The sequence below is a fragment of the Pholcus phalangioides genome, unplaced genomic scaffold (assembly GCF_987345545.1).
Source record: "Pholcus phalangioides strain wild (caught in Gottingen) unplaced genomic scaffold, Ppha-v1.0 ptg000022l_1, whole genome shotgun sequence".
In the NCBI taxonomy this organism is placed as follows: Eukaryota; Metazoa; Arthropoda; class Arachnida; order Araneae; family Pholcidae; genus Pholcus; species Pholcus phalangioides.
This window is the reverse complement of record NW_028301615.1, coordinates 10,828,536-10,855,572: the sequence shown is the minus strand read 5'-3', so window position 1 is coordinate 10,855,572 and position 27,037 is coordinate 10,828,536. Positions and strand designations below refer to the sequence as shown.

The following is a 27,037-nucleotide window of genomic DNA, read 5'->3' as shown; positions in this document are numbered from 1 at the left end:
GCCCAACACAAGTTTGGAAGAAAACTTTTATATATATATATATACAGGGTGATTATAAAAAAACTATCCCGACATATGGGCCCCTAACTATCATACCATTCACAGAAACTGAATGAAATTTTGGCATAAGGTATTTTGAGGTATGCGCTCAAGAATGATATGGAAAACAACAGTGTCACTCTAATAGTTACGGTTACAGTGAGAAAATTTCGAAAATATCAAATGGCAACACCAAGTTTTTTGTATTGGAATGTGATCTCCATTGTGAAAAACCCTAAATAGCTTTCGAACGGCAACTGCAGCATGAAAATCACCGGCGGTAGATAGGCTAAAAGTGAGGACAACCAATAAGGACAGAGAAGCAGCATAAAATAAAGCATTTTATTGTGTTTTCCACATGACCTTGTGGAGGACTAATCAGTCTGGGATCTCAGCCGAAGAAACGGTGTGACGAATGAAACGAACATTAATGCTCTGGTGCACGGCAAAGTCCTTTTTACTTTTTCCTTGCCTAGCTCCGGGGATTTTCGTGCTACAGGTGCCATTCCAACGCTATTTAGTGTTTTTCAGTATGGAGATCGCATTCCAATACAAAAAACTTGGTGTTTCCAAATTTTCTCACTGTAACCGTAACTGTTAGAGTGACACTGTTGTTTTCCATATCATTCTTGAGCGCATACCTCAAAATACCTTATGCCAAAATTTCATTCAGTTTCTGTGAATGGTATGATAGTTAGGGACCCATATGTCGGGATAGTTTTTTTATAATCACCCCGTATATATATATAAAAGCTTTCTTCCAAACTTGTGTTAGGCGCAGATCCAAAATTATGTGTCGGGAGGGAGGTGATTGTGTAGGTCGGTCTTCCTCAAAGTGTGCGTCGTGGCGAGCTGGAGTTTTTGATTTCTGTGCCTTTTGAATTGGCACTTTTATAAGCATCTACCTTATCTTTCTATGGGAAATTTTGGGCAACAAAAAGGTGGCCCCTCGCTGAGATTTCCCTTTAATTGGTGGGAAAATATTTTTTAAAAATATTTTGTAGTGTTTTAATTAGTCACTAAAGATTAAAAGTAGTACAGAATGACACTTTTGTGAAGCGCTTTCGATCTTACTTATCGATAAGGGATCGACTCTCAATGAAGCATCTTCGACCTGTTGCTCGCAGGTACCGAAGCTCCCAAGAGTATTCGATGCTTTTATGATGTTCTGACCTGATGTTTGCGAGATGTTCCCAGGAGAAGTGATGATCTCAGAACTCGTACTTACTCTGAACAGCTTACATATTTACCGGATTTTTACTTATTCTCAAAAATCCTAGTACCAGATCTCATCATATAGCCCCCTCCCCCCATAAGGGCCGTGCCCGTATGGGCCTATGCGTTAAGATTCCCCAGTTCTATTTGCAGTTCTGCTGGATTCTGGAAGTAGTCACACTTTTTCTTCACCATATTTTCAAGAAAGAGTTTTATTTTTTCTCGTCAGAATTTTTTTTCATAATTCTTCGTGGCCCCCTTAACCACATGCAATCAGGGCCGCAACTTGGGTGGGGGGGGGGGGAGTCTTTAGCACCGGGGTTAACTATTTTTACGTTCGAAATTACGTTGATGGGGATCCAAAATTGATGCTAGCTCGAGGTGACCGAGTAAACTTTTGTTTCTAGTTTGGCGGCCCTGTTTGCCGCGGGTTTCTATTGAACTTAGTTTTCATCTTCTAAAAATCCAGGACCTAAAGAGTTCTCCAAGTTGAGACCCAACGCTCTATACGACACCACGGCGTAATTTTCCTACTGCATCGTACAAGTTGCTTAAAAGAGATACGCTTGCGCGCTTCAACCGCAACCTCGTCTGTTATGAGCGACTATTGGCAGGGAAAGTAATAACGGCTGTCACGTCTACTTATTGTGGTCTTCTCCTTGAAGACAGAACTTGAGCAAGTGAAGGACGAAAAATCGAGCCCGGAATGATAACTACCAGTGTCCGTCATTTACGGTGGAAAATCGCTGTGCCCAATATTACACATAGAACCGTCATTATATGCATCTTCTTTTTCTTCTGGTTGCAATTAGGTTTCTTTCTTTTTTTCTTCTCCTTCGTTTATTGGTGATCTTTTGAGTGCCACACTGCGATGCAATGAATAAAAACCTCATCTCGGAAATTGGATCTAGATATTTCTTCCTTTCTCCCTATGGGGGAAGACACTGGAAAAACTTTTGATTGGTTTTCTTTCCGTTTTTTGAACGTTCTAATTTGTTTGATACCAAATAGAAAAGAACGTTTTCGATTAATTTTTCTCTATCTCTCGTGTCGGAATATCGAACTAATAACCATCTGTCTGCTAATATCAAACTGAGCAAAGTAGAGAAAATTGCCAAGATCAGAAATCCCTGCGGTAGTCTATTATTTTGCTCACCAAATTATTCTTACCCGTGTTGATTAGCATGCAAATGGTTGTTCGAATATATAACCAACTTAACGCGTCGGTTACTGATCGAGGGAAAGATTTTCCGAATTCTACCAATTATAAAATGCTCAACGTGCTGATAATTATTGTTCAATTATTTATCAAGCATGGTTTCTTAGATAATTTACGAAACACATTCCTCTAGGTCACGGGTCTTCAACCTTTCACGAGCACAGCGATCGGGGGAAAGAGAAGCACTTGTATTCTAGCTCAGACATAATGTAAGCTGCTGAATGCACCTCGAATGGGGTGATCTAATTGGGATGTTGATCGAGACTTGGCGAGCATGGAAATGGACATAAGCACTGAGCCCTATTTAGTGCTTCAGATAACACAGTGGTGTTCACGAGCCTCGGGTTGAAGATTTCTGCCCCAGGTGGTGGCGTTTGCTGGGATATTCAAGCTATTACCATCCAATGATTGTTTGCATAATTACGTGGTTCCTTATCGAAAAGCAGCCGAATAAATATGCACTAATAGAGCGTCACAATACACAGAATCAAAATAGGTTTGAGCAGGGATATCAAGACTGTCCATCCAACGAACAACTTAAAACAGCGAATTTTATACCGACATTTTGTGCCGCTCTCGTTATAATGAGAGACACTTTTTTTTGTTTCTGAGAAGTTTACACCCGTTTAAGAGCGACATAAATCATAAATAACCGGTGGTTAGGCGACTCGCTGTCGTCGATATTATTAATAGCATGCATCTTTTCATGGGCGCGCGAACACTTCCAAGGACGTCGTCTCTGTCTCTCTCTCTCTCTCTTTCTTAGATGGGCGCAAAAGGTTGCTCCAAAGTTTTACAAGAAATGGAATGTACGAGTGTGATGATCCATATCAGTAGAAATGTTGTGCGAGTATTCTCGACACCAGTGTTTTTCTAGTGTCTTACCAGACGATCCGTTGGTCAGACAACGCGGGAACTAAAGAAGCCCTGCCCGTTTTAAAAGTCACTCACTACAGCATATATTTTCATTCTTATTTACACTTCCTTCTGAAACTTATTATGTGAATCCCTTTGCGATCTCATAGACCACCCTTTGAAAGCCACTGCTCTGTATTGATTCCACATTGAGTTCCGAATATTATTGTTAGCAGCACCTATTCTGGGTGCTATTTGTTTAAAACAGCACATTGTCATTAAAAACTGACCCATGGATGAAGATCACAAGTTTCATTGCGTAAACTATATGGCTTATAGAGATATATATTTATACTAGCTATAATACCCGGCGCTGCCCGTGTTTTCTTCAATGAGGTTTTTTGGATCACGTGATATCTCCCGCTTTCTTTGAGGGACATACAAACTGTGTCTAAGTTAAACAATATGGCGACTTCCTGCGGTACTCATGAAAGAAACAAATTTAGATTTAAAAAAACATAGAAATGAATAGTTTCTTTCTTTTTTAAGGGGCGGTAGGTATTTGGATCCCCTCCCCCCCCCCCCCCCCCGAACTTCAAGTTATCTATCTCTGCCTGTTTCAGCTTCCAAAAATGCTTAGTTAAAGCTGTGGAATTTTTTCGATGTACTTTTTACGGGCCCATAATTAATTTTAAAATATCCTAACCCACATGAATTGATGTAGTTCAATATCAAAAGACAATACGGAGACATTAATTTTCATGCTTGAGAAGATATAAATTAAAAGTTGAAATCAATGTTATTGCCTGGATATCCAACTCAAAAGTAGGTCCGGCTAATTACTTCATATGACATGAATGTCGCTCTCCACTTGTTGATACAAGATATACGGAAGACTGGATGTTGTGAAGATATTTGTTATTTGAGATGTTAATTTTTTAAGGAAGGAAAAAAGTTCGACTCCCGGTGGAGGCAGAGATGAGTTTTTTCCTTCCTTAAAAAATTAACATCTCAAATAATAAATATCTTCACAACATCCAGTCTTCCGTATATCTTGTAATTACTTCATATTTAATTTTCTGGGCTTTATATCTCTAAGCAAACTCAATATTTCAAAAATCGAGAATTCAATACAATTTTGAAAATTATTGATGTGGCAGGAAACCCCCACAAATTTTCTGTATTTCTACGCCAAAATCGGCAATTTTAACACTGATTTCTATGAGGATCATCCTTTGCTTTACCCTCATAGTGGTGCTGATGATGGTGTCTATTCATAAAGGTCTCATTACTGGGAAGATTGAAGAAGTGACAAACCATTGTAAAGGCATATACATGTCCGAAACGCATTGCTAGAGAACCACGGTAACCAAAGTAAACGTTCCGAAAGTGATTGTTGAGGCCCAAAAACCATTGTTGCCCGACAGTTTTTTGCCCATTTCGAGCATTTGACCTTTTCTGACGAACTTTTAAAGTAGCCTATCGTTCAAGTCGGGTCCCATTTGGTATATATGCAAAATTTGGCGACGATCGATCTAAAATTATAGATTTGTATAGAGAACATACATACACACACACAGACACACAGAAAATCAATTTTATATATATACTAGCTATAATACCCGGCGTTGCCCGGGTTTTCTTCAATGAGGCTTTTTTGGATCACGTGATATCTCCCTCTTTCTTTGAGGGACATGCAAACCGTGTTTAAGTAAACCAATATGGCGACGTCCTGCGCGACTCATAAAAGAAATAAATCTAAATTTAAAGAAACGTAGAAATGAATAGTCCCCCCCCCCTTCTTTTTATGGGTGTAAGGTATTTCGATTCCCTCCCCCTGAACTTCAAGTTATCTATTTCTGCCTGTTTGAGCTTCCAAAAATGCTTAATTAAAGCTGTGGAATTTTTTCGTTGCACTTTACGGGGCCCAAAACTAATTTTAAAAACATCCTAAACTATATGAATTTATGCAAATAAATATCAAAAGACAATACGGAGACATTAATTTTCATGCTTGAGAAGATATAAATAAAAAGTTGAAATCAATGTTATTACATGGATATCCAACTCAAAAGTAGATCCGGCAAATTATTCGTATTTTTAATTTTCTGGGCTTCGTATCTCCAAGTGAATTCAATATTTCAAAAATCGAGAATTCAATTTAATTTTTAAAATTATTGATGTGGCAGGAAACCCCCCCCCCACTAAATTTCCGTATTTATGCAGCAGTTAAATTGGCAATTTTAACAATGATTTCTATGGGGACCACCCTTTTCCTGACCCTCAAAGCGATACTGATGATGATTATGACGTCTATTCAAAAAGCCTCATTACTGAGAGCATATTGAAAATGTGGCAAACCATTATAAAGGCATAAACTATCATACATATACTAACAGGATTAAAGAAGTGACAAACCGTTGTAAAGGCATATACACATCTGAAACGCATTGCTAGGGAACCACGGTAACCAAAGTAAACGTTCGGAAAGTGATTGTTGAGGCCCAAAAACCATTGTTGCCGGACAGTTTTTTGCCCATTTGGAGCATTTGCCCTGGTCTGACGAAATTTTAAAGTAGCCTATCGTTCAAGTCGGGTCCCATTTGGTATATATGCAAAATTTGGCGACGATCGGTCTAAAATTGTAGATTTGTATAGAGAACATACACACACACAGACACACAGACACACAGAAAATCAATTTTATATATATAATAATAAAGAAGATATAGATAGATATCAGGGATATCAAACTCGCGACCCGCGTTCCCCGAAGTAACTTGTGACGTCTAAACAAGATCCAAAAATACACATATGTTTTTACTTAAGAAAATCGAACGGGTAAAATTTTTTTTATTTGCAATAAAGAAGCGTGATGAGATTATCTCAAAAAATGTCAATGAGACTCATCTCAAATTCTTGAATCAATACTATTTGTGAGCACTGTATCAAAGAAGAGCACCCTTATGGCAAGTTTGACATACGAATGCTTGAAATCAGGATTATTTTAATTCTTCGGTGAAATTTAACCAAAGGAGTTTAATTGAGACGTTCATCAAGTGCTCGCGAGCACGAAAACGGACACCAGCATCAAGCACCCTGGGAGCAACGTGGTGCTCCTGAGCAACAGGTTGAACAGATGCCTGTTCTACATACAGTACCTATATGAAATCAGCTACATATTCGCGGAACGTTCCAAGCCTTTCAGCGATGGTTCCTTGATAGGCAATAAATGTTGCAGAAAACGTGTCTTAGAGTGATATTCACCGACAGGGTTTAAACTATAGTCACAATTTTTGGTTGAATAACGTCGTGCCTGGACGACGATAGCGGCACAAGGAATATTTTCAAGAACAACTTTGAGTTACCAACCTTTAATAAAGCATTCGAATTAGCAGAAATTGATCGAAATGGCTCATAAAAAGTACTTCCTTTCGGTATTTTAATTTTTCCATGAAAATATATATTTTTTAAAATTAAGTCTGGTTGGCATGGAAGAGGGGCCCGAGTCATATGCCTCTTCCCTGTGTACGCCTCTACCGCTGGCCCTCAAGAAGTGATGGGGCACAAACCCCCATTGGCGGCACAGTGTAGGTCAGTTGAAGTTGGGGGTTTTTCTGCTGTTTTCCAACATAGAGGAGCGAATGTGAGCTGGTCTCCCATTCGAGAAAGTCTCTCTGCAGAGAGACTTTCAACATTATATTGACATAACATGAAAAGCACAACCACTCACCATGATAACTTCAAAAATATGGAATACAGATGACAGCACCAGCAAGAACACCAAACAAGCGCAATTTTGACAATATAAATACGTTAGGGTCACACATAAAACTCGAAACATACATTCCGGCATGTACCGATTAGAAATTCCGCATAGAAATCTGTACGAGGTGTATGTACGGTTAAGTAATAGGCCTGTCAACAACAGGTTACAGCAGCGTATCTCAACCTTTTTTTTAACTTACGAAATCTCCGGATGCATATTACAGGTAACCCGTAAAATCACAATTAATCCCATAAAATTAGGATTTAAAATTTACTAGAACCACGTTTTCTACTGTTATTCATTAGTGTTTCTTTGAACGCTTGGATTCCTCGTAACTCTGGTTGAGAAACGCTGTTATATAGTGCCAAAGTTAAGATGAATCGCCTTTTTTTAATTTAAAAAACCCCCATTCAAATGAAGCTTCTTGTACGAGAGCTCATTACTGGGTAAAACATAATTTCTTTGGTGACAATTAAGATAAATACTTCGTCATATTCTAGCTAAAATTTTTACTCTCTCACGGATGTCGGCATTTTAAAAACTGTTCCGATTCTGATAACGCAGGGAAAACTAAAAAATTCTGATAAAAGATGATGCTGCTCCTTTGCCCCTTTATGTCAAAGTATTTACAGCACAAACGTTTTCCAGGAAAGTATAATTTTCATAGACAACACCCCTTGTTCATTCGCTAAGTAAATCTACTCTCCCATCTCACCCATCCGAGGATATCTCGACTGATACAAGAGCCGCCTACTCACCATCGAATGTGACTGTACTCATCTTTATATACTGTAGCCTGTCAAAAATCACCCTAGTTTCACCACGTTCTGATCGCAAATAAAACAATTCTTCGCTCAATTACCACTTAATAATCACTACTATTTCAGCAATAATCCCGTGCTTCTGATTAAATTTCAGAAATGTATATTTTTTTTTATAGAAAAACGCGTAATTCCGAAATCGCGCACTACATCCGGGGTACTACTGTATTTATAAATTTTTTCCATGGATAGATATTTTTTTTATTCGCTTGAAAAAATTGTCTTTCTGCTGGCTGCCCCTGGCCCATTTTTCACATTTTATTATAACTTTCTGTCTTAAAACAAAAAAATATATTCTTACTTTTGATGATATACATTATTAAGATTCGTATACTTCCATATTTTGTATTTTTGTGTAGTTTTAAATATTTTTATCAGTAATTTAGAGCTATATATGTATTAGAGCTATGAATGTCCCTATCCGGGCTATTTTTTTTCTCCAGAAGGTTCCGTGAAGAACACAAGTTCCTTACGCGATTAGTTTAAGATCAGTTTCGCAAAACATATAAAAATGCCCTTCTCCTGGCATTAGGCAAATTCATATTTCATAAGATCATTTAAATATTACGCTGGAGCTCCAAAACGTAAAAAACGATCAATTAAACACCTTTATTTGAAAAAAAAATATCCAATCTAAAATGTAACATTAGTATCAGCACTCAAATTGATAGAACTTCTATTATGCAGAGTGTCCCATAAGTCCTAATTCGATCTTTCTCTGATATCAACTGTTCGTCGTAGAAGTATGGTTTTAATTCAAAAAATGCTTAAAAAGGTGTTCAGGAATCACTTTTTGCCAGCTTCGAGAGTGAAAATACAGTGTGTCACAAAATAAAAATAAAAAACTTTTATACGGCCTGCCCCATGCCCTCTAACTTCCAATTAGCAAGTTGTTGCCCTATCTCTCTTGAGGCGAACAAAAGAAATTCCACGTTTCCAAGTGCAATATTCGCTGAGGTATTTGAATTATAAAATCTGAGAATAGGTGGGAAAGGACAGCGAAAACACTAGGGAAAGAACCATTGTTCATTTTACGCTGTTCTTTTCCCGTATATTCTCCGATTTTTGAGTTCAAACATTTCAGCGAATATTGCATTTAAAAACGTGGAAGTTTTTTTTGGCCTCAAGAAAGACAGGATAACAACATTCTAATTAGAAGTTAGTAGACGGGGGACCGTATGAGAATTTAGTTTTCTATTTTGTGACACTGCATTTTCACTCTAGGACAGAGTGATTCTTGAATACATTTTTATCATTTTTAAACTAGAACAATATCTTTACGTCAAATGGTTAATGAGATAAGTGGCGAATTAGCACTTACAGGACACCTTGTAATACCTGTAAATAGTTTTTCTGCTAAAAAGATACGTGCAGATTTCCATCTGCTTTGAAAAATGCCCAAAGATGCTCTGGTGTTCTTAAACGTGGATAAACACAAGAGACTCTCTCTGAATTTTTTTTCCCCAAGAGTTGAACAAACCGCACACACACACAGACACAAATATAAGAGGTCCACATGCTAAGATTCCACAAAGAGACCACAAAAAGATTCGTGAGGGCAACTTGTAGTCCAATAAGCAATCATGAATGAATTCTAATCGTAATTTTGTGGAAATTTAGGAATTCTGAAAAAAACGAACAGTTGATGGACAGGTAATTTGCTGATGAAATTCAAGGTTTAAAATACGCTGATAAAATTAAGCACTATATTCGCAAAATATTTAAACTTCTGTTTTTGTCCAAATGAACATTTTTCCAGTAAACACGATTTCTCAGGAATGGTTCGAAACAATAATTCTAAAACTCCTCTCCCGCATATCAATTGAACATATGAACCCTGGACAAATCGTGTGTTTCCATGGATGTAAATGGACTGTAGTGTTAGTTTCTCTCAGTTGTATTGTGTTTGTGTGTTTTGAATAAATTTCAAAATTTCGGAGTCACATGTCAAAAGGGTGCCCTTTTAAAAAAACACGTGTCTCGCACACATACTTACACAGCATTCTTACAAAGATATTATTCATTACGTGACATAATTTTTTTCTTAAGAGCTCTGATTTTTTTTTTCTCTGCTTGTTATTTGTGTCTTTTTCCTCATAATCCAGACGTTCTAGAAAATTATAAAGCAAAATATTTTCATTAAAAATGGCCAAAATTCAGAGATTTTGCACCCCCCTCTTTTTTGCATATCGAAGAAAATGGTTCATTGTTTTAGTCTTACGCTGAACTAATACGTGTGAGGAATTTTAGAATGATTATTCTGAATCCATTCTTGAGAAATCATTCGAAAAAATCACCATTTTGGGGAAAATCGGAGTTTAAATATTTTGTGAAATGTGCAATGATTAATTATTATTTTAAAGCTCAAATTCCATCAGCGAATAAATTGTCTATCATGTGTTTGTTTTGTTTGAGTTAATTAGCATTCATTCATCGTGAACATGTGATGTTGTATTGGGTGACGATCTGCTTTCACCGAGCTTTTTGGTTTGCTTATGGACAACTTTCTCTCGTCGGTGAATGAGCAATGCGTAGGTTGGTTAGAACACAGAATAATATTCAGCATTATTGCATCTAATATCCATACACACACAAATATAGTTTAGGCTGAAATATTCTAAAATATTGACATTTTAATGCTAAAATGGTTAAAGTTGCACCCTTCGCATACCGACATTACTTCAAAGTTCCGGGTCAGATAATTTGTTATGCACTAACTAATTGTTTGAAAACTGTTTTTTTGTCTTCAATTAGAATTAAAATGAATTACCGAATTATTTATATAAATACAAATACAAGGGCTACAACAGGGGCAAATTGTCCAACGATGTAGCTGAAAAAAAATTAGGCCCTTAAAAATATGGATGCCAATCAAAACCAAACTGCCCAATATAAAAGAATATATCACAAGTAAAATAAAATAAATGAATAAATAGTATATAATACACTGTCCATAAAAAGATTATGGTTGCGTTATCTAAGTATGGATAGCTCCTCGAGTTATCCCACTGTGTTTATCATACTTTCTTTTAAACGACTCAATTGTATAAGAACTCGCGACCCCCGGAGATACGCTATTCCATTTTATTGACACCCCCTATTAGCGAAAAACTCCTTGCGACACCACAACCTGGAATTGCCCTTAACTAAACGATACTGGTGTCCCCTAGTCGAAGCAGTTGACTGAATATGTATTAATAACTCATAGTCCATCCCGTTGAAAATTTTGAGCACTTCGATCATATTCCCTAGATCATTTTCAAGAAATAAAGTCTTTTTGTGCGCCAACAAGAGCACGCGTAGCACATCTCTGTACCCCCATCAACCAAGTCTATGGCCCTTTGCATCCATGGTCTCCGAAAGCTCATGACATACTCCAGTCGCACACGAACTAAGCCTTGGAAAAGCAGAAGAATGACTTTAAGAGAACACGAAGAGACCTTTGTAAAAATTAAGCAGCCACCTCGTTGGGCAATTTGCCTGTTGTGGCGTTGTATTTGTATTTGTATATGGCAAAGCTAGTCTACCGGAATCCGCTATACAGAGTGATTTTAAATTCATGGGACAAACTTTAAGGGGTGATATGCAATTCTTACACAAGCATTTTTGATTGTAGAATGTAGGGTCGAATCGCAAAGTCTCTCGAAAGTGTTTTTAGGTAGCGCTCAGCAGCACTTCACCAAAAACAAATACCATATTTTTCCGACGGATTTGCTGCGCTATCAACCATTCCAGAGTGCATATGCACCTTCGGATTGGAGTTTGTTTTTTATTGGTGCAGGAACCATCGAGGTTATACTGCTCCAAACAATGATCAAGCCGCGTATAATGACTCGTGGTAGAATTTGCTTCACCCAAAAGTTGGACCATGAGAAGACCACATTACATTCTCGACTGGTTCAATGCACTTATTGCAGCAAAAACTCTCTAAAAAGCACCCACTACCGCTTTTGTTATTGCAATTCGAACACACATTCTAGGACCGAAAGTGCTTGTTTAGGAGTCTTTAATCACCTCTCAGAGATTGTCCAGTGAATTTCGAATGAGTATAAATTGTAAGTTGTATCCCGGTCTAATTAACAATTGTGAGCATAAAATGACCATGATCGAATGACCAAATATGAGAAAATGTGTTATTTATTCAATGGCTGCTCCAACGTGATTCAACAGCAATCGAGGCCTTGGCCCAAAACAAATATGACGGATATGAAACACTTTCAAACATTTCTTTTTTTCGCACTCTTCTTCAAACTAATCCGCAGGTGTTAAATAAATCAGAAAAGAATAATTTTTATTTGCTCATACAAAACGATCATAAATTATCAATAACTTTTAATTACAAATATTTACGCAGAATTTTTTCCACATCTTCATGAAGGAGCGCTCGCTCTCTTCGTGTTTTCATACGTAATAATTATTTTTTTCCGTGTTATACTTTTCTCAAACCGTTATAGATACTTGCAATTTAAGTCTGAAAGAGGCATCATGTAATTTATCAGACTCCTATTTTTAGGAAAGAAAATTTTTCTTAAGCATTTTCATGTACGATTTAGCGCCGAAATCGTATAAAAATTATTACCACTGGAAATACAGAAAATGCCCACTTACAATACGGGACATTTAAGAAGCACTAGTCAAATTATACATTTCTATAGATAAAAAAATAATAAATTATACATTTTCAAATATCTTATTTTTGGTATTAGAAGGAACAAAAATTTTTCCATTTTATAATTATAATATATTGATTCAGAAAAAAAATTGTCTGTGTTGTATACTTGTGTGTGAGTGTTTTTTTTTATGTTTGTTCACTTTGTGTTTCCCACTCTTTTCTTTTTCATCGCCTGCACAGGCATTTATTTGTCTGTACATGATGTTTCTCCATCTTTATTTTAATATGAAACGAATAAAATTGATTTGATTAGATTAGATAGCAAAACTGATATTAAACTAGTCAAAAAATGTGCAGCTATAAGATGTGTGTAGACAGTTTGTAATCGAAATTTGGTAGCAGTTTGGAAGATAATTTTTATTAGTTATTTTTTCTAATTACCAAAGTCATCAGCTATTTCAGAGATCAAATCTTATGATACAGTTATCGATGAAAGTTTTGAGGTTAATTAGGGCACATTGTTGGGCATTTGCATCACCTATTAATTTTTTTCGAAACCTCGAGAATTTTCGAAATAGACTATAAAGTAAGGGATAAACATTAATAGGGGATAAGGGTTTTAACCCCTTCATGCGCAACCTTGCACGCGTGCTAAGGGTCCTTTAAACATTCATTACTGCAGCCTATCAGAAGATAAAAATTCAGAATTTTTATTCAGAATCCTTTGCCTTTGCACCTAAGGTGTGTGACGTCATATTCTTTTCATTTTATATTTTGAATTTTTCTGGTAAATGTCGTAATTAATGTCAACAACTCTTTCTTTGTTGCAGAGTATGTGTGGCTGTGAGTTCGTTAATTTGTTGAAAAGTTTTGTTCGTATATCTTTACCCTGACGTTTGCAATCAGAATTTTTTTTCCTTACCATATAATTTGAATCACAAATACGGTATTTACCATATTCTAACGTGTATAAGGAACCTCTTTTTGCTAAATATTGCGTCTCAAAAATAGAAGGGGTTTTTATACACACATGGGTAGCATTATAGATATTTTTTTCAACTTTCTTCCAAATTTTAAGTCCAAAAAATCAGGGGGTTCCTTATACACGTTAAAATACGACACATATTTGGAAAGTAATGTTACTTCAATACATTTTTGCTTTATGTGTGCTTTAGCCTGTATAAGCATTACCTGTTTGAAATAGATTTAAAAAAAAAAAAAATTCCCGGCTTTCTATACGTGTCATTAACTACGAAAAAAAATTTCAGCTTGGAGAAAACAAAACTTTATAATTTAAGGATTAAAGTTTTTAGCAAAATGGATAATCTTCGTATTGCTTGAAAGCAAAACCTCTGATTTTCTAGCGAATTATTAGATACTGTATATTCAAAGTGAATGATTTTCAACCATAATTTTTTCTTGTATTTTAAACTGAGCAAATTAATTCATTTATTTCGGCGATTTTTAAACGGCGCGTTGTGAGATCGGTCACGGTTGCTGTGATACGTTTTGAGGGTAAAATTAAATTGAAAATTAAGCTTACGATTCCCAACCACTGCGTAATAAATGCTGCTAATAAACCTCGAGATCCAACAAGTTGTGACGCGAAATATGTAAAATTACTATTTCGAACGTAAAAAGTTTGTGAACCCATAATTTATTCAAATATTATTGTTTAGAACATTATATTGTTTAGAAATTGTTACAATTGTTTAGAATTCAAAAGTTGAAATGTAACACAGAAGGCTATTTTAACAATAAAAATATCATTATTAAGGAAAAGCTTAGAAATGATAATGATTGTTTAGTTATTACTTAAATTGATTAAATTAAAGATGGCGGTGACGTTTCATGGAAGTGAAATACGCATCTTGATTGATGTCATTTTTAATCGAGAAAAGATGAAGAAAGAATATTGAATTAAAATCAAAGAATATCTCAGATGTAACCTCAAGACATGATTCGTCCGGATTCAAATTGCTTATCGTAAGATTTCACCGTGATATTTGTTATTACAAAGAATTTGACGGCCATTGAAAGATTATTTACATCCGGGGCTAAAAGAATTATTTGCCATTGCCTGATGGTGTTGCGAAACAAATTTGGAATTAAAATACCTAATCTGTTTTCTTTTCTTTTGTATTAAAATGATTCCATTCATCTCGATCATCTTCGTTAAGTCTTATTACGATGAAGCAAACAAGAATTTGCATTATTATTATTATTATTAAATAGTAAGACGTAGAAAGTTAGGCTGAAAAAACACTTCGATATGAATTTCACCTACTTCCACTTGAGGGAGAGATACAGCGCCTTATAAATAATTGTGGAGATGTATTTGCAATTAACAAAGCAATGCATCACTTTCAAAAAGAAATACGATTAGCATACTGGGATAAATCGAAAAGATTTCCATATTTAGATGAGACAAAACCATAGTTTTTATGGGCAGTATATTTATGTTATCATAATTATTGGTGTTTTATTTCTCGTTTTTTGGCACACTCAGTAAATATGCTATTAAGAATATTTCATATTTTTCTAAAGGGTGGTTGATGACGTAAGCATCATTCAAACCACCCCCCCCCCCATCATTAAAAGTCAGCAAACCCGAAACCTCCCCCTCCCCATCGATGCCGACGTGATACTTGAATCACCCCCTAGGATATAACGCCAATACATTGTGTCACCTGATTAACTGCATCTAGAATTCTGATTCTACTCATTGATAAAATGTTTGTCTGCCCATATTATCCTGTTCTTTCCAGAGGTACACATATGTGGATTTTTGTACGATCTCCTGTGTGTGTTTCTAATTGCATCGTAGATAATACTCAATTTCAACCCCCCTTTTCTAGCACATACCTGGGAGCTCAAGCTCCTTATTGATTCGGGTAGAATGCGACTCGTATATTACCTGAGAAAACAAGTGAAAAAAAAGCAGGTTGACGAAATCGTAGCGATGAAGCGTACTTGAGAAAGTAAGTAATTTTTAATATATTTTCAAGAGTTTAATGCAGTAAAACCTGTCTTTAACGGAACCTGTGTTCAACGGAAAAAAATCTCGGTCCCTTGCGATTCCGTTGAAGACAGGTTTTACTGTAGTTAAAAATGATATATTTTAAGGTAACCAAATGTATAGGGGCACGCTGAAAATAATTTTTTATAGTTGCTCAAGTCTTTTTTACACGCAGCACATTGAATTTAGGTTCACGTATATGTGTACCTTCGGCGTTGAGCGTTAAATTTAAGCGTGATTACACTAGAATATCTCGTGAGATTTTTTTGTATTTCTGTACTATTTTGAGGGAAAACACATTGTTTTCGAAGATACGTATGTATATGACGGAAGAGAGTTTATGTTGGTGAAATGCATATTACCTTAATTAAGAAATATATTTTGTGATTAATTTTGATAAGGTTTTCACTAGTAATTATCATATTGTTTTTACGGATATTGGTTGTACATAATCTATGTTTGACAAAATTACTTTGAAAAAATCATAACATGAAAATAAAAGTAGTAATTATTATGTACATAAGATAATTGGTTAAATCAAATAATAATTGGTTAATATAATAATAAATTAATATATATAATATACAATGATTGATTAATTAAAATGATTTATTATGCTATAAGTAAGTAAAGTAATTGTAAGTATATTTATATATGATATAATTAAGTTAAAAAGTGATGAGTTTTTTTTTCTCTGTTCATGAATTTTTCATCTGAGCTTTCTGATATTATTGCAATTTCTTTTTAAATAATTCATATACATTGTGCACTTTATTAGTTACTCAAATCATCAGATGGATGCATTTTATTTATTTAGATTTTCTGAGTCCTGATGAAATAGAAGCTATTCTGCAACACAGTGAACTTTCAGGTGTTTCTGATGACAGTGACAATGGCTGGCCTATAGTTTTTAGTGAGAAAGATGACTCTGAAGACTGGTTCAGACAATGAAACTACAGTTGCTGATAAGAGCAGCATAAATAAAAAAGCCAAGCTCATATTTAAGAAAAAATGTTGACATTTATCAGCCTGCAATAGTCATACATCCATGGGAGAAATAGACCTGTGCGAGATAGATATTTGGCATATTACCGGTGTGTGCTAAGAATAAATAAATGGCCTATTAGAGCTTTCACTCACTTTGTCGATCTTGTTATTTCGAATTGTTGGGTAATGTGTGTTTTAGATGTCATAAAAAAAAAGAATAAGTGTTTCATTGAACATATAATAGTTGCTGCATCAGAGCACTTTGCAAGTACGAAGAAAACATATAGTTCCACGTAGAGAAAGGCCTCCCCTTTTGGATAGTTCTGAAGATGAGGAAGAACCTGAGTGAAAGCAGCGAAAATTTGTTCCCCCACCCGTGAAACATGTTCACCTGGATTGAGTGAATCACCTTCCCCGATACATGGACGAGAAAAATGCATCAAAATGCCGATTACCAGGATGTAAATCAAGGGCCATTGTGATCTGCACAAAATGTCAAATGTATTTGTGTACTTTGAAATATAATTGTTTCGAGAAGTGCCATTCGCGTTGTAATATATAGTATATATACAGGGTGGACAAAAAGTCCGTAGAAACTTTAAAAATGAATAAAAACCGGAAAAATTGGAATAAAAATGAAAATGACCGAAAAAAAATGTTTTGCAGGGTCGATCGATGGTCACGGGAATTTTTTAAGACAGGGGCAAAAATAACTAAAAAAAACAGTCGATATGTGACGCTGGTACGAGCGACTTCGGTGGAAATATGCAAATGAGAAGCGTTATAAGAACTTGCGCTCCTAATCCACAAGCAGTTCAGCGTTTGTGCACCTGCTGCACTTTGCCGTTGCTGGATTTGTGACTCGCCTGCAATGTATTATTCCCTGTGGTGGTGGTGGTCATGTGGAACACATACTGCAGTAATAAACGATTTCGAGGTATTCTGTTCGTCATTTGCTTATCTTTTCTTTCACTTGTGCACTTCAGCGTCACTTATTGGCTGTTTTTCGAGTTTTTTTTCCCTGTATTAAAAAAAATCCCCGTGACCTAGCGATGCTAACCCTGCAAATCGTTATTTATTTCGGTTATTTTTCCGGTTTTTATGAATTTTTAAAACTTCTACTAACTTTTTGCCCACCCTATATATTGCTCCATTTGATAATTAACACTGTGTAATAAAACTAACATATGTCAATTTCTGATGCCGGTTGTGAGTTAATGTCATAAATTGTTGTGTTTTAAATTTGTAAATAAATTTCAGTATAATGCAATTAAAATATTAAGTGTTTCTAATCATTTGAATCCTGAAGTACACATATGTGTACCTAAAATTTCTAACCCCTCCCCCCCCCCCCCCCCGAATACTTACAGATTTTTTTTTTTCTGTTACAGTCTACAAACACTAAAGAAACTAATAAAATCGACAAATATATTTTTAGCTGTTTTTGAAGCTCCGGCCTTGAAGAGGTTAACTGTGACCAAGGCTGTAGAGTGAAAGGAGGGGAAGATTCTGCAACCCCTTCCCCCATTGTTTCAAAATATTAGAACATCTCATTACGAGTGCAGTTCGTGAAAAGTCCACATTTACAGCATGGCTGTAATTTGCATTTTAATCTTTCGAGAGGTTCTTCTTGAGGGTGTCGGTTTTCCGGGGGGTTGTTAATTCTAACGCAGTTGATACGATTAAAAAGAATTAACATGTAAGATAAACATGTTGGTATAAATCGAGAAGCCATCCATACTTAGATGAAACAACCATAATCTTTTATGAGCAGCTTATTTATATTTATCATAATTATCGGTTTTTATTACTCTTACTGGGTCACTGTATTCTTGATATAGTTTATATATATATATATTCGACATCCACAATTTTTATGGGCATCTTTTTTTCAACCACCTCGTTGGACATTTTATCTGTTGTGTCCTTTGTGTTTGTATCAAGAATGCTAAAAAAATAGATTTTTTAACCTTTAAAATTGTGCATATATATTTTGAAAAATGTGAGAGAAAGGAAGTATGGGATGATCTTGCACATTTATGTATTTTAATTTTACAAAAAAGAAGAAAAAACAATTTTCTCTTTTAACAGTTAGTCAAAAAAGGTTGCATTCGAGAAAGATAATCTTTTTTGCAGTCTTCCAAAGTATGGGAATCGCGAAACTATTCATATTGCAAACCTAAATCAGTGGTTCTTTACCTTTTTTCGATCCTTTACTCCCAGTGCAAGTCGATTTCCCTTCCCGCAACCCCTAGGATAATCAGTTGGCTATTTGTCAGAAAATTTCTTTTTTTATAATTAAATACATTAATTATCCATTACTTAGCTGTTATAAAACTCTAAACTTAAAATCTGAATGCGAAATTAATTTTTTTTAGAAAAAAAAATCACAGGCAGAACGTATATATCTCTCACTTATACACCCTCTCGTTTATACGTTTCTCCAAGTTACAAGACGATTTTTCTGCACTCCCTTTACTTGAAATTGAAATAAAATAATGATAAATAAAAATGATAAGAAATAATGGTCAATAGTAATTTTGATAAATAATTTATGAAATAATGTTATTTCTTATTCACTTATACGACTTCCATTTGTATGAATTTTTCATTTATGTGACTCATTTTGCGACTATTAGTTGAATCACTAAATGATTAGTTGATCTTTTTTTTTTCAGAAAGATAAATTGAGATTCAAAGAGCCAAAAAATGATTTTGAGCGAAGAAACTGTAATGGCTTACTATATTTCTTAAATATGTGCTAAAGAGAGTAAGTACTCTAATCCTTCCTTGGACTGCATCTCTGTTTATGACTGAGATCAATCAGAGTTCTATTTGGAAGCACTCAGTACCCCTCAATGAGAGAATGGTGATAGAGATACGAAATTGCAACCAATAGCAAGTATTTCCGGAAGATAGCACATTTTCATTTTTTCTAGAGACTTTACGTCGAATTTGCCTATAGTCATTCCAGCTTGATCAGTTTTGCTACATTTCAAAATGGGTAAATGAAAACAAAAATTTGACAACTGAGTTACGAATATCGAGAAAGGAATGCACAACGAGAACGATGAGCGAGCGATAAACAAGATACTTTCAACAAAAAAACTCCCATGACATTTTCGCAAAACCTTTAGATGTTCTATAAACTCTTGCCGCTTTCTTTCAATCATTCGGATTTTAAAAAAAAACCGTTTTCCAGATGGGATAAGAGCCGCCCTTAGGGATGTGCGAAAGGTGCGGTCGCACCAAGCCCAGCGTTTTTGGGGGCCACGAACTCAAGGTATTACAGTAATTTCTTCAATAAATTCTGAATTTTCATCAATTCTATTCATGAATTTATGAATTTTCATTAATTTTGGAAATCTATATATTCATATAGAAAGAAATAATTCTGGGATTCTATATTTTCATTTAAAAATAATAATCCCGGAATTATTTCTTTCAAAGTTCTGAATTTCCTCCAATTCTGGAATTGTTTCCTGAATATATTCTGAATTTTCGTAGCAATTCTGTATTTATTTCTCTCGTTTATTCTGAATTTTAAATGGGTGCTTCTGAATTTTGAATTTCCCCATTAGTTCTCAGAGAATTTCTCTCGTTAGGTTCTAAATTTAATTGGTTTTGAAATTATTTCTTTTCATCTCAAAATTTTCATCAATTTTTTTTCCGCTAATTTACATTTAATTACGTCTTTTATTCTTTTTCGTGCATATTTTCCAGCATTCCTGTACAATTTGTAATAATGTATGCATCTTTGGATGCCGATCAACCCTTCTCCCACTGAATACAGATATATGGAATATATAGAATGGGGGCTAAGGGGCACCGAAACCATTAAGACGCCTCTGGCTCCACTATCAGTTTCGCACCGGGCCCCACGTCTGGTAAGGGTGACTGACTCTGGGCGGGATACATGGCAACAAAAACAGTCTTCAATTTCACGTTACTTTAAAAAATTAAAATGTTACAAATTAATACCTAAATCACAGGGCATGAATGTTTCAAGGGAAAAATATTATTTTCTTACGTTTGAAGAATAAAGACAATATCTATATTTTACTTTGGTACTTGCATATATATGTCAATTTTCACGTTATACACTTTTTAAGTGCATTTTGTTTTTGTCTTCACTTATACACCTATCTTATATGCATGTTGTTTTTTCTTTTCTTTTTTTGTTGTTCCCTTGCACCGACGCGTAAGTGAGAGATCACTACATATCAAAGCAACAAAACTAATTCCAAATGTTGATTTTCGGTGACTAATTTGTTATTGATTTTTCGTAATAATATTTTGAATTTGAACAAAAATTAACGTCAGTGGTTAATTTTTGAAAGGGCCACTTGAATAACATCAATGACGTTCAAGCGATCTCTGGTTTTTTTTTGTTTTCTTTTTGCTTTCATGAAATATAATGAAAACCCCATTACGCAGAGGTGCGTGGTAACGAATGTTAGTAGTGTTTGCCAAGCCGTCTTCGCTAGTTTTGGAAATGGTTCCAAGTGACACTAGAAATGCCCCAAATCAGAATTTTGAAATTCCTTTCCAATACGTGCTCGCGTCTTACAATAAAATCAATATATTTTTTTTAAATTACCACTTTCATAGAAAAGAAATGGAACTAGTTTCATACTATATAACAGAAATATAAAAACTTTTGCAAAACATCTGCAAACTGCATATGAGATAGTTATTGTGTCCTCTATATACCTTCGAACTGAAAATATTTGAATTTTACGTCACACATTGCAGCGAGCGAAAGCCAAAAAATAAGGTGTCAACATGGTGGTGATTCATATTTTTTAAAGAATTTAAAAACTTGATTTTTCTCGTCATTTCACACACACACTGACCTCCTGAATAATCAGTCAAAATGTTACAACTTTTTATTTGGATCCCGCACCTACAAATATACAGTACTCTCCCGCACCATTGGTTAAGAACCACTGATCTAAATGAAAAGCATGAATTTTTGAGAAAAACCTTGTTCTTTGCGAATTAAACATTTAGATTTTCTCAACAGTGTCGCTTTATTGTTCGAGCTTTGAGTGTGAATGAAATATCGCTGGAAATAATATCATCGAATTTCTATACCTCGGATATTGTGGAAGAGAATGATTTTTTCCCCCGTAAATTGCGAAAAGCTAGTCCCGTTCATAAACGCATCCACGAGCACAAATATCTCTAATTGGTTTTGAAGCTTGGCCTCGTCAAAACTCGTGGGGACATTTCGCTTGACAAGCTCGCGAGTTTTCACTTTGGAATCTTTTTTTTTTAATGTATACTGTGTATGTCGTAATCAGACGAATTTACACAAAAAGAAAATAGAGAGAAACAAACAAAACACTACGAAACAAGATCTTCGGTAATAATTGTGACCGCTTCAAAAATCTTGACAGACATTTTTTTTATTTCACACGATCGTTTCAAGCACATCTCCCGTGTCCATGAGTGTTTGTTGTTATTGTCCAGAACAAGATCTTGACGATGTCAGAAGTTTCTTTCTTGAGAAAGAAAGTTGCATAGAATGCGAGGGATTAACCTCTTTACGAAGACATCCATGTCAATGTAAGCCATGAACGAGAAAGTTTTTTTTTCTTTCGACATTCTCGTTTAAATATTCGTTCATAACCATGAACTAATTTGCAGCTTCTTTATACACATGTAGCCACACAAACCACATGTAGCGAAACAGAGAAAAAAGTTGTTCAATAGATAAATTCTGAAAACCTCATTTCATCATTGGCATGGGTATTCTGAGTTCCAGATCCGAATATCTGAATACTTTCGAACTTGGAGACGAATCTAAAGAAACATAACGCAATGCCACTGGCAAAATACAGTCGGCCCGCTCAAAGGGATAACAATGGTTCCACAACATAAATATCCAATTCAGCGGGGTATTCCATTACCCAGGGACAATTCGCTTGCTGTTAGTATAGTTTGTTAAATGTCTTATATAGTTTTAATGTCTTAAATATGAAATAGTTCCTTTGGTGTCATCTGTGTAATCATCCTTTTTGAAGCCTGAAAAATTTTTTGCAGTTTTCAAAACCTTTGACGATTTCCTCTGTTTTTTGTCGAACCGTGGCGCCGGCCGTTGATTAGCGCATTTTTAGGTCTTTCATCATCAAACTGTTGCGATACAAATTACTCAACACCGTCGAAATTGGATTTTCTCTTCTGATCCAGCTTCAAGTTTTCTGATCACTTCTTTCGTTAATATTTTCTTAAATTCCATTCAAATTTTTCTTAATGCTTGGCACTTGAGTTTCAGAAATTCCATGCTCTTTGGCAATTTCAGTTTGAGTGCTTTTTCGTTTTTTATCGCACCCAAAACTTTTAATTCACAAATTAATTTTCAAATCCCTTCTTTCGCGTTCGTTTTTTTTTCTCTAATTTCAGGATGGTCCTATTGTATGAAACCATGGCTTTTGTGCAGATTTTTTTTTTTTTTTTGAGATTTTTACTTCTTTATCGAAAAAGTTAGTGGTTTTTTGTTGACTAAACAGAGAACATTTGATCATTTTTGTCGCCCCACTGTCATTTTCTGCACACGAGGGCCAATTAGAATTAGTTAATTAATTACAATTTATTGACGATTCCGAACGGTAGCCTTTTTCATACTCATCGAAAGGTTGGTACGCTAACCCTCCGATGTGGGGACTCCCTTCGGTAGCTACCTTTTTCTGTGGTCATGTCACCGTTTCTGTTGTACGCCTGTGTCAGGAAAGTTTATGACAAGGACGAATCGGGTATCGAACTCGCGACGCCCCTAAACATCCTTTGGTACTTTAGGTGAGCATCTTATCGACCTGGGGTACCGCGCCCAGGTATTTGGAGCTTTGTGCCCTTTCCCCATCCAAATAATCAAAAATTAAATATAAAATAATTAAAATATATCGAGAGAGAAGAGAGCTTACACCCTTCGTGCCCCTCCCCCAAGTCTAGGTTTTTCGAAGGTCTTCCTAGCAAGACCCCTATAAAAGGTCATAATTAAACATATATCATAATTTTCAAATGTTTTATCCAATAAAAATAGTGTGCATAGTGTGGTTAATATAGTATATTTACAGTTGTCGCGGCGGAGAAAAGTTGTTGAAATTAAGCGGGGAACTTTAACATTGTCTCTATGGGAGATATTCTGATTCCAGAAGATATCTAGTTATCCGTTTAAACGGGGTATCCGTTGATCCCTTTCCCAATTAAGAGGGCCGACTGTATTTTTTATGTTTTGACTTGAAGCATACGTAAAATATATTTGATGAACATCATTATCAAGTGATTTTTCTATTGTCACAGTAGCGTAAGAAAAAGAAATGTATAATTATTAACACGATGCTGAAAAACACAACTTAGTCCAAGTACGAATATTTACTACATACGGGTATTTCTTTGAGTTATTCGGATTTTATTTTTCTCTCAAACGTTGTTTTAAGTACCTTTTTACTATGGCTCACGTTGGTTATTTCTCTCACGTTTTCCTTTCGTAAAATTAGTTTGAAAATTTCTGATAAAGAGAGCAAATGTTATTCACGAACGGGAGTTGATCATTATTTCTTCGATTTCCCTGCAACAACGACGATATGATTTCATTTCCTTCGATTATTAACATGATTATCTTCAGAAATTTATTTTATTTTTCCAGAACAAACTAGGCTTTTGTAATGATTTCTTGAATTTCAATTACAATTAGATGGGAGGCGTATAAGTTCTGTTTTGTTAAACTATAGTTATAGTTATAGGAAAAATATGCCATCTCACTTAATAACTACACCTATTCAGAGACGCATCTCTCATGAGATTGCATCGTAGAGCATTGTATGATAGAAATAGATTTTCACTATGAAAATGAAAGATTTTTGGACAAAATATTTGAAATGAAATTGATAATATGTGTAGTCTTGTTCACATTCACTTTATAATGGTATCGAGAGATATCAAACGAAATTGTTTTAACTTATTTACGTTCCGTTAGAATTTTGGCAAATAATCGAATGACTTATATTTGGTTTGCAATTAGCTCTCGGGGAAAAATATTTTCAGAGAGTGTTTACTTATTTTTTCACGTTCAAGAACACTAGAACATTTTGCGCATTTTTCAAAGCACATGATAATCTGCATGTATTTTTAAAGCAAAACTAGCTGCATATAATGTATAATAGAAGTTCTATCAGTTTGAAAATTGGTTGTTTTAAAACCGTAGTTTTTTCAGCACCAACTCCTTTCTTCTTTAGTACTTGATTTTATAAAATTCATAATTCAAAATATATAATCGTGTTCTACTAAATTAATTTCTAAATCTTCAGCTTGTGAATGTATTGATTCCAACTGTTAGATAAAACATATTTTAATTTTTCACTCTAAGAATTTGCATTCCCGTCCAAAACACATGGAAAAACTAAGATATCACCGACATACACTGTAAAAGAGAATCGCTATAAGGTAATCTGGATGGGGATCCCAGGTCAACGATATTTTATGGTAGATTGCTAATTTGTTCAATTTGTTCATGCTTTCCTTTTAAAATTGATGAGCCGAAACGCACGCTGGTATTTTAAACGTGTATTTTCTATCTCGCCGGTTAGTGTTCAGGAGTATATCTGGTCTGGTAGAATTTTAAAAGGTAACAACAGTACAGCCGACTAAAATGAACAATCATTGGATCGAAACTAAACACAACAAATTTTAATATGTTTTCTACCTTTTCTTTTAAAATGTGATTTTAAATCCGTTTTGATTCCCCACAGAATTTTTATACAGAAACGTTTGATCTTTAGCGTCCCTTTGATTATGACTGAAAAAATAATAATTCCACCGACGCTAATTTTTTACAATGTTTATCCCTCATGTGTTTCAGCCGCATTAATGACAATAATAACAGCTCCTTCTTACCTCCAAAGATATAGACGTTTCTTCAGATTGGCCGGATTTGTTTGTTGTCGACGTCTGGCTGAATCCTCTTCGAAGAGTCGACGGATCGATAGACCACTCGATGGAAAATATCCTCCGTTCGATTTTTCCAAGGAAAGCAATAACAGTCAAACACATTTCATTAGTACTGTATCTTTGACGTGACGGCGCTCTGTATCTTAATCACAACACCATCATTAGTTGGTTACTATTTGTTGTTTGCGCGTAAGTTCTAGGCCTACGCGATGATGTTGATATTTCAGCGTGTCCGACGCAATCGCATCTCGGCCGGCATAGCGAGGTAAGTAGTACACGGCGAGTAACTGAGCACCCGTCGAGGTGCGGCGAGTGGCCGGTCTAGTCTTAAAATGCCTCCAGACACGTTTTCCACAAAGGGGGACGTATTGAATACCGACGGGGGGAGCCAAAAGGTAAAATTAAAAAAGAAAATGTCTGCAAAGAGGAAAAAATTAGCGGAAAGTATTTTTTTCTTTTTCTATGTATCGTCGAGAAGTTGGGCCGTCATATATTCGTGATTGGTAACTATGTGGTGATGTCACACGTGACGTAACCATCCACTGAGCTGTTTTATTGGTGGATGTTCAAAATGTGCTGTTTGGGTTTCTGAATGAAAATTAGCGACTTTGATGGCGGCTCGCCGCATCTGGCAATATATCGCTTCAGAGATGCAAATTGACAACGGAATTCTGCACATTCTGTAAGGATGATGAGATGAGGATAGCGGGAGAACGGAGATGAGAAGGATGTCCGAGCCCAATTTCGTCGAACTATTATACATCGTGTCTTTTTTTTTCAATTTGGTAACTATTGTACTTGTCTGCGAAAACTCGTTTTCCGAAGTTTAAAAATTATTATTTAATTGATTTTCTCTTAAACTCCCCACCCAAAAAAATTATGCGTCATAAAATATTTTATGCATATTTAGCCTATGAATCGTAAAAGTTCAAATCTCGTTGGAGATATTCTTTTACAACTAAATAAAATTTCAATTGGTTTTAATTTATGGCTTATCGCTCGACTACTTGGCATTCAAAAGGCCCAAGGATCAGTTGCGGACCCTGTTAAACCTGTCAATCAAGTCAAAAGAAGCTTTCCTAGAGCAACATTGGCCGGAATGCTTACTTTGAGGATTGATTCAACCATCCACTTTAAAAAAGGGTTGAAATCCGTTTTAGTTGTCGAAACTAACTAAAATATTTTATGTAAATGTTTTTGTCTTTTCCTGGCTGTTGGAGAAGCCCGATTAAAGCTGACAATTGCATTTCCGATTCATGCTTTTCTTCGAAAAAAAAAGAAGGGAAGAAATTGTGGTGCCACTTACGATTTACAAATATATTCGTTCCAGAAAGGTGTTTAATCTTTGAAAGCAAATTTACCTCCAATCATGAATTGTGGGCAAAACCCTTTAATACGAAGGTTTTTATGAGAATTTGGGAAAGAAAGGAAATTCAACTGGCATTGCGGGGAATCGAGACCTCGTCCTCTCACTTTCTGCCCTAGACCACCAGACTACAAGGACAACGAATATCTCAATCTCTCCTTGGAGCTCGTGTGCACTGAACAT

The 27,037-nt window shown here is 35.4% G+C and overlaps 1 protein-coding gene across 1 annotated transcript in view; it reads right to left on the bottom strand.

Annotated features, from left to right (window-relative positions):
* Positions 1–25,909, bottom strand: part of LOC149069452 (uncharacterized) — a 78,857-nt gene extending 52,948 nt beyond the window's left edge. The window contains exon 1 of the mRNA XM_089249754.1: positions 25,435–25,909. The gene's annotated coding sequence lies outside the window, so the exon portion shown is untranslated. The remainder of the gene's footprint in view (positions 1–25,434) is intronic.
* Between the last annotated feature and the right edge of the window lie 1,128 nt (positions 25,910–27,037).